Source organism: Theobroma umbraticum, unplaced genomic scaffold (assembly GCF_002168275.2).
Source record: "Theobroma umbraticum cultivar Fairchild unplaced genomic scaffold, ASM216827v3 scaffold_89.0, whole genome shotgun sequence".
Lineage (NCBI taxonomy): Eukaryota > Viridiplantae > Streptophyta > Magnoliopsida > Malvales > Malvaceae > Theobroma > Theobroma umbraticum.
In genome coordinates, this window is record NW_018397271.1 from 3,517,767 (window position 1) to 3,531,628 (window position 13,862).

Consider the following 13,862-nt stretch of genomic DNA (forward strand, 5'->3'; position numbering starts at 1 on the left):
CCAAAGCAGGCTTCAATCTAAGTATCCATTAGTTATTCCGATGATTCTTTGACTAGCTTTCCATTCTTTCAACATCCCTCCATGGATTTATGGGTATTCCGATGATTCTTTGACTAGCTTTCCATTCTTTTAGCATCCCTCCATGGATTCAGTAGTTATTTAAAGAATGCTTTCACCATTCTTTGTTTCAAGCAATGGGAAAACACTATGCGATTTTACATTGGTTTCTCATGAGTCATTTTTGTGATTTTTTGATGGCTATACTATGCTTGATTGTTTTTTCATTGGGAAAGTGAAGCCTTACATGTGTGGCTTGAAATTGATTGTCTAATTTTTTAGTGCTTGATGCCTTATTTTCTTTTACATGTCTTTCATCTGTTTATTTCCTTCATATTATTAACTCGGTTGGGATTTTACATTTTCTCTAAAAGTTTCTTACACCATCTAGTGCTTACAGTGTTTTCATCTTTGCTCCCTTTTTTTCTTTCTTTCTGATTGGTATGGTTTTTTGGTGGATTGTATTTTGTTTTGATCATTTTGGATTTAGAGTTTTTCATTTTTTTACTAGTTTCAGATTATCTATTGGTTTTGTATTTGGGTTTCATAGTTTCGTTTTCCTGTTTAGTTTTGGTTTTGAGTGCGTTATAATTTCTTTTGATTTATTTTGTATTAGGGTTTTTCAATTTTTTATTTGGTTTTGGATTCAAGTTGGCTATTTTGATTTTTCTCTCAATTTAATTTATTTGATTTGGGTGCTCTGATTATAGATTTAGATTTGATTTTTTTTACACTTCATTGTAATGCAAATTTCCTATTGTTTTCTGGGTTTATTTTTTTTTGCCTTATTGTGGCTTTTTATTTGGTTTTTGTGTTTTTCCTTTATTTTTGTAATGCAGGTGAATTGTTGGATATTACTTAGCCTTTTCGTTTTCATTTTGAGTTTGAGTTAGGCTTTCAAAATAAGCTATTAGTAAATTGTGTAATTATGTTTTAAGGTTTATTTATTAGGTTCAGATGGACGAAGTTTTTAGGTTTGTGCTGAGATTTTATGATCTATTACGATTTAGGTATTTGTTATTTGAGATTTATAAACTGGTTATTGCATTTGTTGAAATGATTTTATTAATTTTACCAATTTAGTTTCATTGTAGTTTAACATTATTAGATATTATTTTGGGTAGTTTTTCCTTTGAAGATTGTCCTTTGCTCTGTCTTAAAGGTGGTTTTCTATTGTGTTTTATTCTTACTCTTTGTTATCTTCTAACTTGGCGTAATGTTGCTAAAGATTTATGGAACGACATTTGCAAAATGCACATACATCTTAAATTGATTTTATCATTTTTTGATAATTTTCTTTCACTTGATTGTTTTATAATATAGTATTGCATGTAGTTATATCATTTCTTCTAAATGTTAGCATAGTCTATTTGAATATTATATATCGTCAATTTGTCTTATTTCTATTTCACTAAACATTTATATGCATGTCTGTGTATATATATATATATATATATATATATATATACATATATATGCTACACATTTTTTTTAAGTTTTGGGACCTTCATTACTCTATTTTCATGTCCTAATTTTTCTATCTTTAGTAGCTTTATTATTTCCATGTGTTCTTTCCTTGATGTTTTCCATATGTATTTTTTTTTTTGCAAATTATTTTGGAATAGGATCTGTTGTCTGTTAATCAACAAAAAAAGAGAGAATCACTTGTCAATGTAAAGTTTCATAACCTGGTTTTGTTATTGATTCTTTTATGTTTATCAATTTCAGTTTTATACATTTTATTTAGAAATGCTGATATTTATGATTTGTTTTTGCAGATCAGGCATTCATTTGTAATTGTAATGTATCATAACTTGCTTGACTTTAATTTTATACTTTTCTTTATGGTTTTCTTATTATGTTTTAAAGCTATATATGTTCTTATGAAATGAAAAGTGTTCTTTCATTTATCACATTTGATTCTTTTGTTGGCTTAGAGCAGTAACATTTTGTGTTATTGTTGATGGTCCAATTTTAGCTATAATAAAATCCTTCTCACTGTTAAAAGAAGGATAGGTCATCAAACAAGATCGATAAGCTATAGTACAACTTACTCTTCCTTTAGTAATGAGAAGAATGTTTCCTCCAGCTGAAATTTAGACCATTTAATGATAGTGCAATCATTGTTAACTTAATATAACTAGATGAATGTCTTCATAGTTATTTTACTACTTTTTGTGCTGTTGTTATTTGATCCTTAATATATAATTACTATTTTTTTTAAATCTTGACATTTTTTGTCATAATGTTTTGTAAAGAAATAGGTTTTTGATATGTATAGTGTTTTTGTTCTTTATAATTTTTTACAATTTTATGCTATTATATGTCTCTTTTTTTAAAAAAAAATGTCACATTTTTTGTCATAAACTTTTGTGAGCAACATGTTTTTTTTTTATTTTTAAAAAGCATTTTGTTCTTTTATTTTACCCTTGGATCATTCTTGCTACTTAATATTTGTGACGAATTCATGTTAGCATTTTTTTCTATTGGCTTAGAACAGCAATGTTTTGTATTGTTATTGATGGTTGAATTTTGTTTAGACGAAAATCCGTTTTCCTTTCCTGTTAAAGGAAGAATTTGGTCATTGAACAATATTAATGAGCTTAAGTACAACCTTATCTTCCTTTAGTTATGAGAAGGATGTTTACTCTTCATAAAATTTGACTATCCCATGACAATGCAAACATTGTTAACTCAATACAATTAGGTAAATGGATGCATTTATAAATGCATTTATAAGTGTAAACTAGTAGAATTCTTAAAAACCTTTCTTCATTTTCATTAAAGTATTGTTTTTTGTACCGTGCTTGAAATTATGCTTCTAAAAATTAATATCGATTTTTTATTAAAAATATTATTGGCTAACATTGCTTTTGGTTAATTATTTCATTAGATGTTCTTTGTCAATTTGTAGAGGTTGAATCAACAAGAAACCAAACTGCAATCGTTTACTGTAATGTGTTCCAATTGATTTCTCTAATTTATTGTAATATGTTTATTTAGTGGAATTTTCTTTTGGTTTGTTGTAGTTTTATATGTTGGGTATGGTGTTAAAGTTCTGTTTTAGGTTTGTTTTGATCAGAGAGCTTTCCTTTCTGTTCATTGTTATGTTGGTAGATTGTTGGTTTTGCTTATTTCCTCCATAAGTTTTCTGCAATGCGTCTTACTTTTAGTATTTTTATTTTTGCTTCTATTTTCATTTTTTCTTGTTTGTTTAGGGTTTTTTTTATTAGTTGTATTCTGTTTGGTTGATGTAATTTTATTTGATTTGTATATTAATGATTATTAAGAAATTAACAGGCAAGCTATGCTATCAGCAATACCAAAAATATTAAGGCTCTTTTTTAGGTTTGTTTTTGCAATTTTTTAATGCGCATGTTGCTCATGAAATTATATAAAAAGGTTGTTGTTCCTCCAATTTGTTTTAGGGTAATGCTGTTAAATATGGTTTGCAATTTATTATCAATTACATATATGTCTTCAACTATATACACATTGTTCAATCAAACCTAAATTTTTTATTATGATTGACTAGCTTAGAATATAGTTTGTTATAATCTTGTTAAAGACAGTTAACTATAAAGGATTTATCATTTCTGTTTTAAATTATGATATATATGTTTGATTCTCGTTTAGGTTTGCTGTATTGATTTAGAAAAGAATATATTAGTAGCATTATCTGTCCATGAATTTTGAGTTTTTTTTTAATGTTTGTAAACAATATACTGTTTACACAAAACTACAAAAAAAACCCATTTTTTCTACTTTGATTTTTTTATTATTTTGACTACACTGAGACACCATTCGTTAAAATTCACTAATTTAATTACTAAGATGCCTATGAATCTTGATTTAGGCTTTCAAAATGAGCTATTAATAAATTTGTATAATTACGTGTAAAGGTTTATTTATTAGATTCAAATGGAGGAACTTTTTTGGGATTTGTGCTGAGATTTTATGATCTGTTGGCATTTTGACTGGTTATTGCTTTTGTTGAGATGATTTTTTTTAATTTTACCAATTTAGTTTCATTGTAGTTTAACTTTATTAGATATTATTTTGATAAGCTTTTCCTTTTAGAATTGTCTTTTGTTTTGTCTTGAAGGTGGTCTTCAAATATCTTTTTTCTTACCTTATGTTTTCTCTTAACTTGAAGGCAACGTTGCTAGAGATTTATGAAAGCACATTTGCAAAATGTACATATATTTTCAATTGATTTTATTATGCATTGGTAATTTACTTTCACTTGATTGTTTTATAATGTAATCTTGTATGCAATTATATCATTTCTTCTACATATTAGCACAGTCTATTTGAATATTATATATAATCAATCTATCTTATTTTTTTTTTACTAAACATTTATACGCATGTAGATGTGAATATATATATATATATATACTACTTTTCTTTTTTATGTTTTGTGAACTTTATTACTTTATATTTTCAGTCCTAATTTTTCTAACTTTGGCAGCTTTGTGTCTTATTATGCATGTTTGTTAGTTAATGCCTGTCTCTGAATTATTTTCATGTGCTTTTTTCTTGATATTTGCCATATATATTTTTTGTAGACTATTTTGGAATAGGGTCTATTGTTTGTTAATCAACAAAAAGAGAGAAACTCATTTCTCAATGTAAGCTTTCATAAGTTGGTTCTGATATTGATTCTTATATATTTATTAATTTCAATTTATACACTTTATTTAGAAAAGTTAGTATTTATGAATTGTTTTTGCAAATCTGGCATTCATTTATAATTGCAATCTTTTATATCTTACTTGACTTCAATTTTATGTTTTTCCTTCTTTTATTTTTTATTATGTTTGAAAGTTATCTATGTTTTTATGAAATGAAAAGTGTTTCTTCATGTATCACATTATATTATTCTGTTAGCTTAAAGCAGCAACGTTTTTTATTGTTATTGATGGTCCAATTTCATGTAGCACATGATCCTTCTCATTGTTAAAGGAAGGATTGGTCGTCAAACAAAATCAGTAAGTTGCAATATGACTTACTCTTCCTTTAGCAATGAGAATGATGTTTCCTCCAATCAAAATTTGGACAATTTAATGACAGTGTAATCATTGTTAACTCAATACAACCAAATGAACGACTACACAGTTATTTTACTACACTTTGTGTTGTTATTTTATCCTTAATCTATAATTACTATTTTTTTTAAAAAAAAACCTTAACATTTTTTTGTCGTGATATTTTGTAATGCATTAGGTTTTTAGTACACATACTGTTTCTGTTGTTTCTAATTTCTAACAATTTTATGCTATTATATGTATTAATATTTTTAAAAAATATATAGCATTTTTTTCATAAAGTTTTGTAAACCATATGTTTCCTTTTCTTAATTGTTTCATGAGGTCTTCTTTGCATATTGTTTTGGAGCTCATTCTGTAGAGGTTGAATCAACAAGAAACCAGACTGCAATCACTTATTGTAAAGTGTTTTAACTTATTTCTGTAATTTATTACCGTATATTTATTTATTTTTATTCTCATATTGCTTGACACTTTTATTTAAATTAGCATTTACTTTCTTCTTAAAATTTTTAGTGTGAATATTCTGATGGATCAAGATAATCAATGGAAACAAAATAGGCTTAATAGAATGCAAAAATTGAATGCTAAAATATCTAAACTTCTAAAAAAATCTTATAGATCCCATGTATTAGTAAATAAAGCTGCCAAACAAATACTCATATGTAGACATAAGAACAGATTAAACAGTAAAAACATAATGAATGTTATTGATGTGCCAAATGGAGGTCAAGTTATTGTACATTCCACTATAACTCTTCAAGGAGAAATACGAACAACTTTCATAGAACACACAACAAGTTCCTCCATGTTTGGTTTAACAAACAGTACCCATAAAAAAAGAAATTTTGATTTTACATATTGTTCCTTAGCTAGTTACAGTGGACGCTATGGAAATAATGTTCCAAACTTGGATCATGATTTGAGTTTGCACTACCAGCAGTCAAATATTCCTAATAGTGGTTTATCATGAAGAGAAGGCACTACTTATACAAATATCGTCATGCATTTAGTAAGTCAAATTATTAACACTAATATAAAAACCTCAAATCATTTAATCTATTCTATCAATATTATTATTAACACATATTTACTTTCAACTTATGTTTGTCCTTTTTGTTGTGTTTACATTTGGTTTGAAGAAAGAACTGATATATCAAAAGGAAGTAAAACCCTACTTTTAGTCTTTGCTGTCAAGAAGGTACAGTCAAAATAGCACCCATTAGGCCAACATCTATATTTTTAGATAATTTGTTAAATAACAATACAAATTATAAAGGACTCAAATTTAGGGATAACATAAGACTTTATAACAGTATGTTTCAATTTACATCATTAGGTTGTAAAATAGGTAATATAATAAAAGTAGACTAAAACCTTACTTTTTTAAAGTTAATAGACAAAACAATCATAAGATATGCTCCCTTCTTCCAACAGTTGGAAACAGACCAAAATTTGTACAACTATATGGATATGACACAGAAAATAAAATTTCAACTAGGTTAGAAAATTTCTCTTTAGACACAGTGAACAACACTGATAAATGGATAGTAGAAGGTTTAATATAAATGCTTGATGAAAATAACCAAATAGTTAAAGTATTTAGATTAGCTAGGGATAGATATACAATGTCAAATTACGCACCTCTTCGATTAAAAATAATAGCAACATGTCATAATGATAAACCAAACTATAACCTCCCAACTTCTTCTAAAATTGCAGCTTTAATAATATGTGATTTAAGAGAATATGATGGCCATTAGGATATCATAATAGATCATATTGCCAAAGGGCTTAAATGAATAAGTACACTCCATCCTTTTTTCATGGCCATGCAATACCCTTTTCTTTTCCCTTATGGTGACGATAGTTACATTCCTAGTATGAATAATGTTGATTCACCAATAAGAAAAAAAACCAAAGAGACAAAATGTCATGATGCAAGAATATTATGCTTATATAATCCAACAACAAACAATAGTTAAAAACGCATCACTAAAAGCGGGTAGACTTTTTCAATAATTTATAGTAGATGTATTTGCAATTATAAAAGAAGAAAGATTGCTATACACACGAAATAATCAGAAAACTTCAAGGGCTAAACTATATAAAGGTTTCAAAACAGCATTTGCAAAAGTTGATTATAGTGTAAACACTATGAGTAAACGTGTAATATTATCTGCAAGTTTTACTAATAGCCTTAGATACTGTATGTAAAATTACCAAGATACTATGACCATCTGTAGATATTATGGTTCTCTAGACCTATTCTTTACATTTACATGCAATACACGATGGAAAGAAATTGAAACAGTACTAAGTTTGATCTCACATCAAAGACCAGAAGATAGGCTAGATATAATTTTAAGAGATTTTAGAATAAAACTCCAGTATTTGATAGATGATATAATGAAAAACAATCATTTTGGTCCTACCACAGTTGGTAAGCAAATACAATAAATCAAATATTTTAGATTTTATCAACAATAGAATACTTTTTTAGAATCAAAGAATTAATGCTATGTAAATACTAGCACACTTTCTTTAAACTCTTTGATATTCAGAGACTTACACCATTGAATTTAAATCCACATACTTCTATGGTTACACAATGACTATAAATGCTTATCTCCTGTAGATATAGATAGGATCATATTAGCTACATCGCCTGCTAAATATGTAGGTCTAATAAGATAAAAAGCTGTAGTAAAGTTTATGCTTCATGGACCATGTGGTCTATCATGACCAAACTCTCCATGCATGAGCAAAAGATTCTATTATAAATATTTTTCAAAAGATTTCCAAAATACAACCACAATTAGTAAAGATGGATTCCCAATATATCATAAAAGAAATATCCTAGAAAATAAAGTAGTTAAAAATGGTATTGAATTAGATAATAGATATGTAGTATCACAAAATGTAAACCTGATTGTTAAATATCAAGCTCATAGTAATGTTGAAATTTGTGGACAATCTAAAGCCATCAAATATTTATTCAAAGATATCAATAAAGGACCAGGTTGAGCTAAAGTCGTCTTAAAGAACATGAATTCAAATACTAATGAAACTTAGGCAGAAACATCTATCGAAGTAGATGAAATTAAGACATATTTAGATTGTAGATATTTATCAGCTTATGAAGAATATTGAAAACTTTTTAGTTTTCCAATACACCATAGAGAACTAGCAGTTAAAAGATTAGTAATTCATTTACTAGATGACGAAAATATTCACTTTCATGACAACAAAAACTTAGCCAGAGTTATAAATAAGTCGGATATCAAGAAAACAACCTTTACTGAATGGATGATTAGTAACTAAATAGATGAAACTAGTAGACATTTACTTTATGCAGGCTTTCCTACAAAATATGTTAGCATCAACAAGAAAAAAGATGGAAAAGAAGAAAATAAGGAAGATGTATAAGTAGAATCAATTATGTACATCATGCAATAGGTGAATTATACTTTCTGTTCATACTATCAAATATTGTACCATGAGCAACTAGCTATGAAAAAATTTGAACAATGAATGGAATAACTTATCTAACTTTTCAGGAGGCATGTAAGGACCATGGATTATTATGAAATGAACAAGAATGGGAAGACGCATTGGTTCAAGCTTCACGTTGGGCTTTAGGTGAAAAATTAAGACAATTATTTGTATCAATTATAATGTTTTGTCAAGTAGCAAATCTAGTAGACCTTTTTGAAAATAATTGAAAACTATTTTTAGAAGACATTGAATATATATTAAAACATGCATATGGAAATTTATAGTATAATATACTAGAAAATGATATTAGAAATTATGCTTTAGTTGCTTTAGAAGAAATATTCAATAAAAATTGTAGTTTTTAATCTGAATTCAGCTAACTTATGCCAAACCAACAAAATGTTCATGTTGAACAAAATAGATTAATACATGAGGAAATGAATTACAATATTTTATACCCAACAAATACACACGAATTCACTATCGAACTTGAATCTCGAACAAATGCAAATTTATCAATGTATTAAATAGTTTATTGAAAACAATGAAAGACAAATAGTTTTTGTATATAGACATGGTGGCACAAGGAAAACTTACTTACGAAATATAATTATTTTAGGGATACAATCAATAGGAAAAATAGTTCCAACTATGGCTTCTTCTAGTATTGCATCTTTATTATTACTAAAAGGTAGAATTGCTCACTAATGATTTAAAATATCACTTAACATCAATGAGAACTCAACATGTCCAATAAAAACAAAGGAACATAGCTTGCTAAATTAGTTCAAGCATATAGTTTAATAGTGTGGTATTTGAAGTTCTAGATAGAACCTTAAGAGATATTGTTAGTCATGATGACCTAGAAATAATTGATAAACCTTTTGGTAAAAAAACTATTTTATTATAAGGAGATTTTAGATAAATACTACCTATAGTTGAATTTGGATATAAAACAGATATCATAAATACAACAATAAATAAAACTAATATGCAACTATTGAGGAATGATCTCAATGAAGAAACAAAAAAAGAGATTGAAACATTTGCACATTGATTATTAAATATAGGCGATGAAAATTTAGAAACATGGATGATAGAAAATGAAGATAAGTCATATTCCATACCAATACTATATGACTTATTACTACCGCTAACAAATAATCCAATAGAAAATATAGTTACTGTAGTTTACGATAACTTTCAAAATGACTATGCAAATTCAGAATATCTTAGACAAAGGGCAATAGTGACACCTTATAATGAGACTATAGACTTGATAAATGCATATGCTCTAAATTTGATGTTAGGAACTACAAAAACATATTATAATAGTGACTCAATTTCAAACACATCATATTGTATACCATATCATCAACTAATTTATCCAATTAAATTCTTGAACTCTTTAAAATTTTCTAATTAACCAGATTATACTCTAGAATTGAAAGTAGGTATTGTCATTATGTTATTAGGAAATTTGAATAAAAATTCAAGTTTGTGCAATGGAACTAGGCTTATAGTGACACAATTAACTCCTAATATAATAAAAGGCAAAAGCATTTGTAGCACTGAAACAAATAATCAATTTTACATATCTTAAATTATATTAATGATCAAACACCATAAGTGGCCATTTGTATTTACCAGAAAATAGTTTCAAATTAAGTTATTTTATGGTAGAACTATCAACAAAAGTCAAGGTCAAATCCTTGATATAACTGGTTTATATTTACCTAAATTTGTCTTTACAAATGGTCAATTATATGTAGCTTCTTCGAGAATGACATCTTGAAAAGGTTTGAAAATTTTGACTACAAATGATGATGGATCTCCTACTACACAAACAAAAATTATAGTCTACAAAGAAATATTTGAGAATTTAAATGCAGGTTAGATGTAATATTTTTATACACATAAGCAAGATTACTATGTTTTTTTCTTGCAGCTGATGCTACTAGCTATAACACTACGTGCTAGATTACATGTTGCTCTATTTTTTTCTTTTAATTTCCCAAAGGTCTTACTTCATATCTTTTTTCTAATCAACATACATACAATTCTTCTTGCAAATATACTTTTAGCATTCATCTTTGCTCTCAGTTTGTTAACTATGCTTCACTCATTCTTTTTCTTATCTGTATATAATCCTTTAATATGAAATTCTTTTGTCTATATTATTCTTAAGAATTAGAAGCAAAACTTAATTGTATCTTCATACAAAGGTAGTTTACCATCAAATCCCTATTATGTAATAGGTCATTTGATGTTATTCACTAATTTAAACCAACAATCATTAGACTATATTTTTCTTGGAATGAACACAAGCATATGACAAAAATGAAAGATCAATTTCTATGAGATTTACGTCCTTTTCAGTAGCCTACATCAGTCAAAGTCAAAGTAGTACGAATATGAGAGTCGACTGATCCATCAAGACTAGAAAATTTGTTTAGATTTTTTAGCTATTGGTGTTTAGGTACCTACACTGCAATGCAACTTTCTCACCGTATGATAACTATCATTTTCTTTTATGTGCCTTTTAAAAAGATATTAAAAATTAAATAATTTTTTGTTGATAAAAATTAACTTTACACATTTCTACATTTTTCTTAACTTAATAGAAAAATGCAATGTATTTTGTGGTTAATAGTTTTGATGCCTATCAATTCGAACCTTAATTAAAAGAAGGTTGTTTATATCGAATCAAAAAGTTTCAATTCCACAATAAAAAAGCATCTCTCAATCCCATTCCCTCACAAACCATGGTGATGCTTATAAGAAATACTAAGATTGGAGAGATTCATGAAGACTTAAGCCCATATCCACCATGATACTTCTCTTTTGCAACAATTGATCAGTTAAACAGCAAAGTTCGTAAATGATACATTCTTGAAGGTATTTTAACCATTCACAAATCCATTATAATAAACCAAATAGACTTTATTTAATCTAATATTAACTGCAATAGTAATTGTCCTTATTCAATTTTTACTACAAACAGACTTTATCAGGGCCTTGAAATCCATGACTATATTTGAGAAAGTTTGTTTACAAAACAAAGTAAATGACGTCAAAAAATGAGACCTCTACATAAAGGACTTAAGGTAAACCTAAAATTTACATCTTTTTACAAATTCCTCTATCCTACCAAAATTAAATCTAATGCTTTCACTTTTTTCATCTAGTGGAAACAATTTGAAAGTGGTCTTGTACGGAGATAAGGTTGAAGAAATAAACTAAGACTTCCTTCTGGATGAAGTAATCAACCCCATTGTATATTTGCTGGCACAACAGTAAAAAGAAACACAAATATGAAAATCATATATAATATATTGAATTATTATTTGTTAAACAAACTTATAATTATATGTCTTTCTTTTCAGGCACCTTCTACCTTGCCTTTTGCTTAACCACTAGAATTTATATAGACCCAGACATACCAGAAACATCAACATTCAAAAAAAGGTATTATTCATACTTAAATTATTTTATAATGTATAAAAAACAAGACAACACATGACTACAAGAATTACTACAAGTATGAAAATAAACCTTTCAGTGTACAAATAATTGATATACAAAAAGATATGCATCAACTAGCAGTAGTCATTACCGAAGCAAAACAGTGACCATTGTGAAAATCTTGGCACGTAATCCAGCTAAAGTGCATGTTAGTGACTCAAATTACAAACCAAATGTTACAAAAAATTTATTTTTCAAAATTAAACTAACAACAAATACCCCACCAGCATACTAGGTTTAAACTCACAACCACAATAGCTAATGTAGACTTAACCAATGGTTAGTATTACAATTCATGTAATGAATTCAGAATAGGCTTGTGATTTTATGCTGAAAAATACTAGTGTTCACAACATGAAGAGAAAACACCAATGTTGACATAAGTAAATCATAAGTTATTCACTTAACTATAAATTTGCTTTTAAATGACATGTTAGTTTGCTACTTGGCTACCTTTTTGACATCCCTTTACAATGTTATTTATTGTTCTATTACATTTTGGTTGCAACATCATATTTAAATTGTCACCCTACTTTATGGTTGCCTTTTGTGAATGCTTTATCATTAAGAACTATGACCTATTAATGTAATATTTGCATACTTTTTTGACATTCTTTTACAATTCTATACACTATTTTATTATATTTTGATTGTACCTTGATGTTTCACTTGTCACTCTGTTTTGTGACCATTTTTCTTAGATGCTTTATCATTTTTAACTAATGTGGTTGTTGGCTAGCTTTTTTACATCCTTTCTCCATTCTACACATTGTTTTGTTACATTGGTTGCATCATCAATTTTCACCAATTACTCTACTTGCCACCTGTTGACTTGCTTTAAGGGTGCTTTCCTTAATGCTTTATCTTTTTTAGCTATGACATGTTAATGTGATATTTTCTTGGCTTTTTGACATCTCTTCATAATTCTTTTGTTACTTTTTAATTGCACCTTCAAGTTAAACTCATCACTTTGCTTTATGCATGCCTTTTCTTAATGATTTATATTTGTCATCAATTGATTCTATTATGTGTTAGCAATTTACTTCCATTTGACATTTTTATCATATATATCATCAATTGATTTTATTATATGCTATCCTAGATATTCCATACAATTCACTATGGAAAACCAAATTGGGCAGATGGAGTTGGTGGCATTTGGCAAACCAGCAGAAAGTAAATGGGAGCTACAATTACAAAACTTGCTGCACTCAACACTATCAATCGAGGTACTCTTCTAGGGCCTATAAAAGTTTTGGTGCAACAAATAAGAATATTCATTATAGGCTTTACCTTAAGGGCTTTCAAAGCAAATCTCATCAATTACAAGATGTTTGATTGTAATGAAGTAGAAAGCTATGTTTTCCCAACCTTAAGTCCTAGCATTGCATTTGGTTCAAAAACCCTTCCACCTATTACACCAGTAACACCTCTTCTATCTATAGAAGAGGAATGCCAACCAACTCCACAGTCATAAGTGAGCAACAAAGTGATCAAAGAACTTTTCCTCGAATCCACACCACAGAAACATACCAACACAAATTGAGTAGCCGAGTCTCTAACCAAAGAGTACAAAACTAGGTAATAAATATACACCCTTAATTTTATATCATTTCTACACTAATATTACTTGCAACAATTTTAAATATGTAGGGCACACCATAAGGCAAATCAATGACATTTCTAGAACTTCAACCAATCTTTTGGTCTAGTTTTACAATCACAATGCTA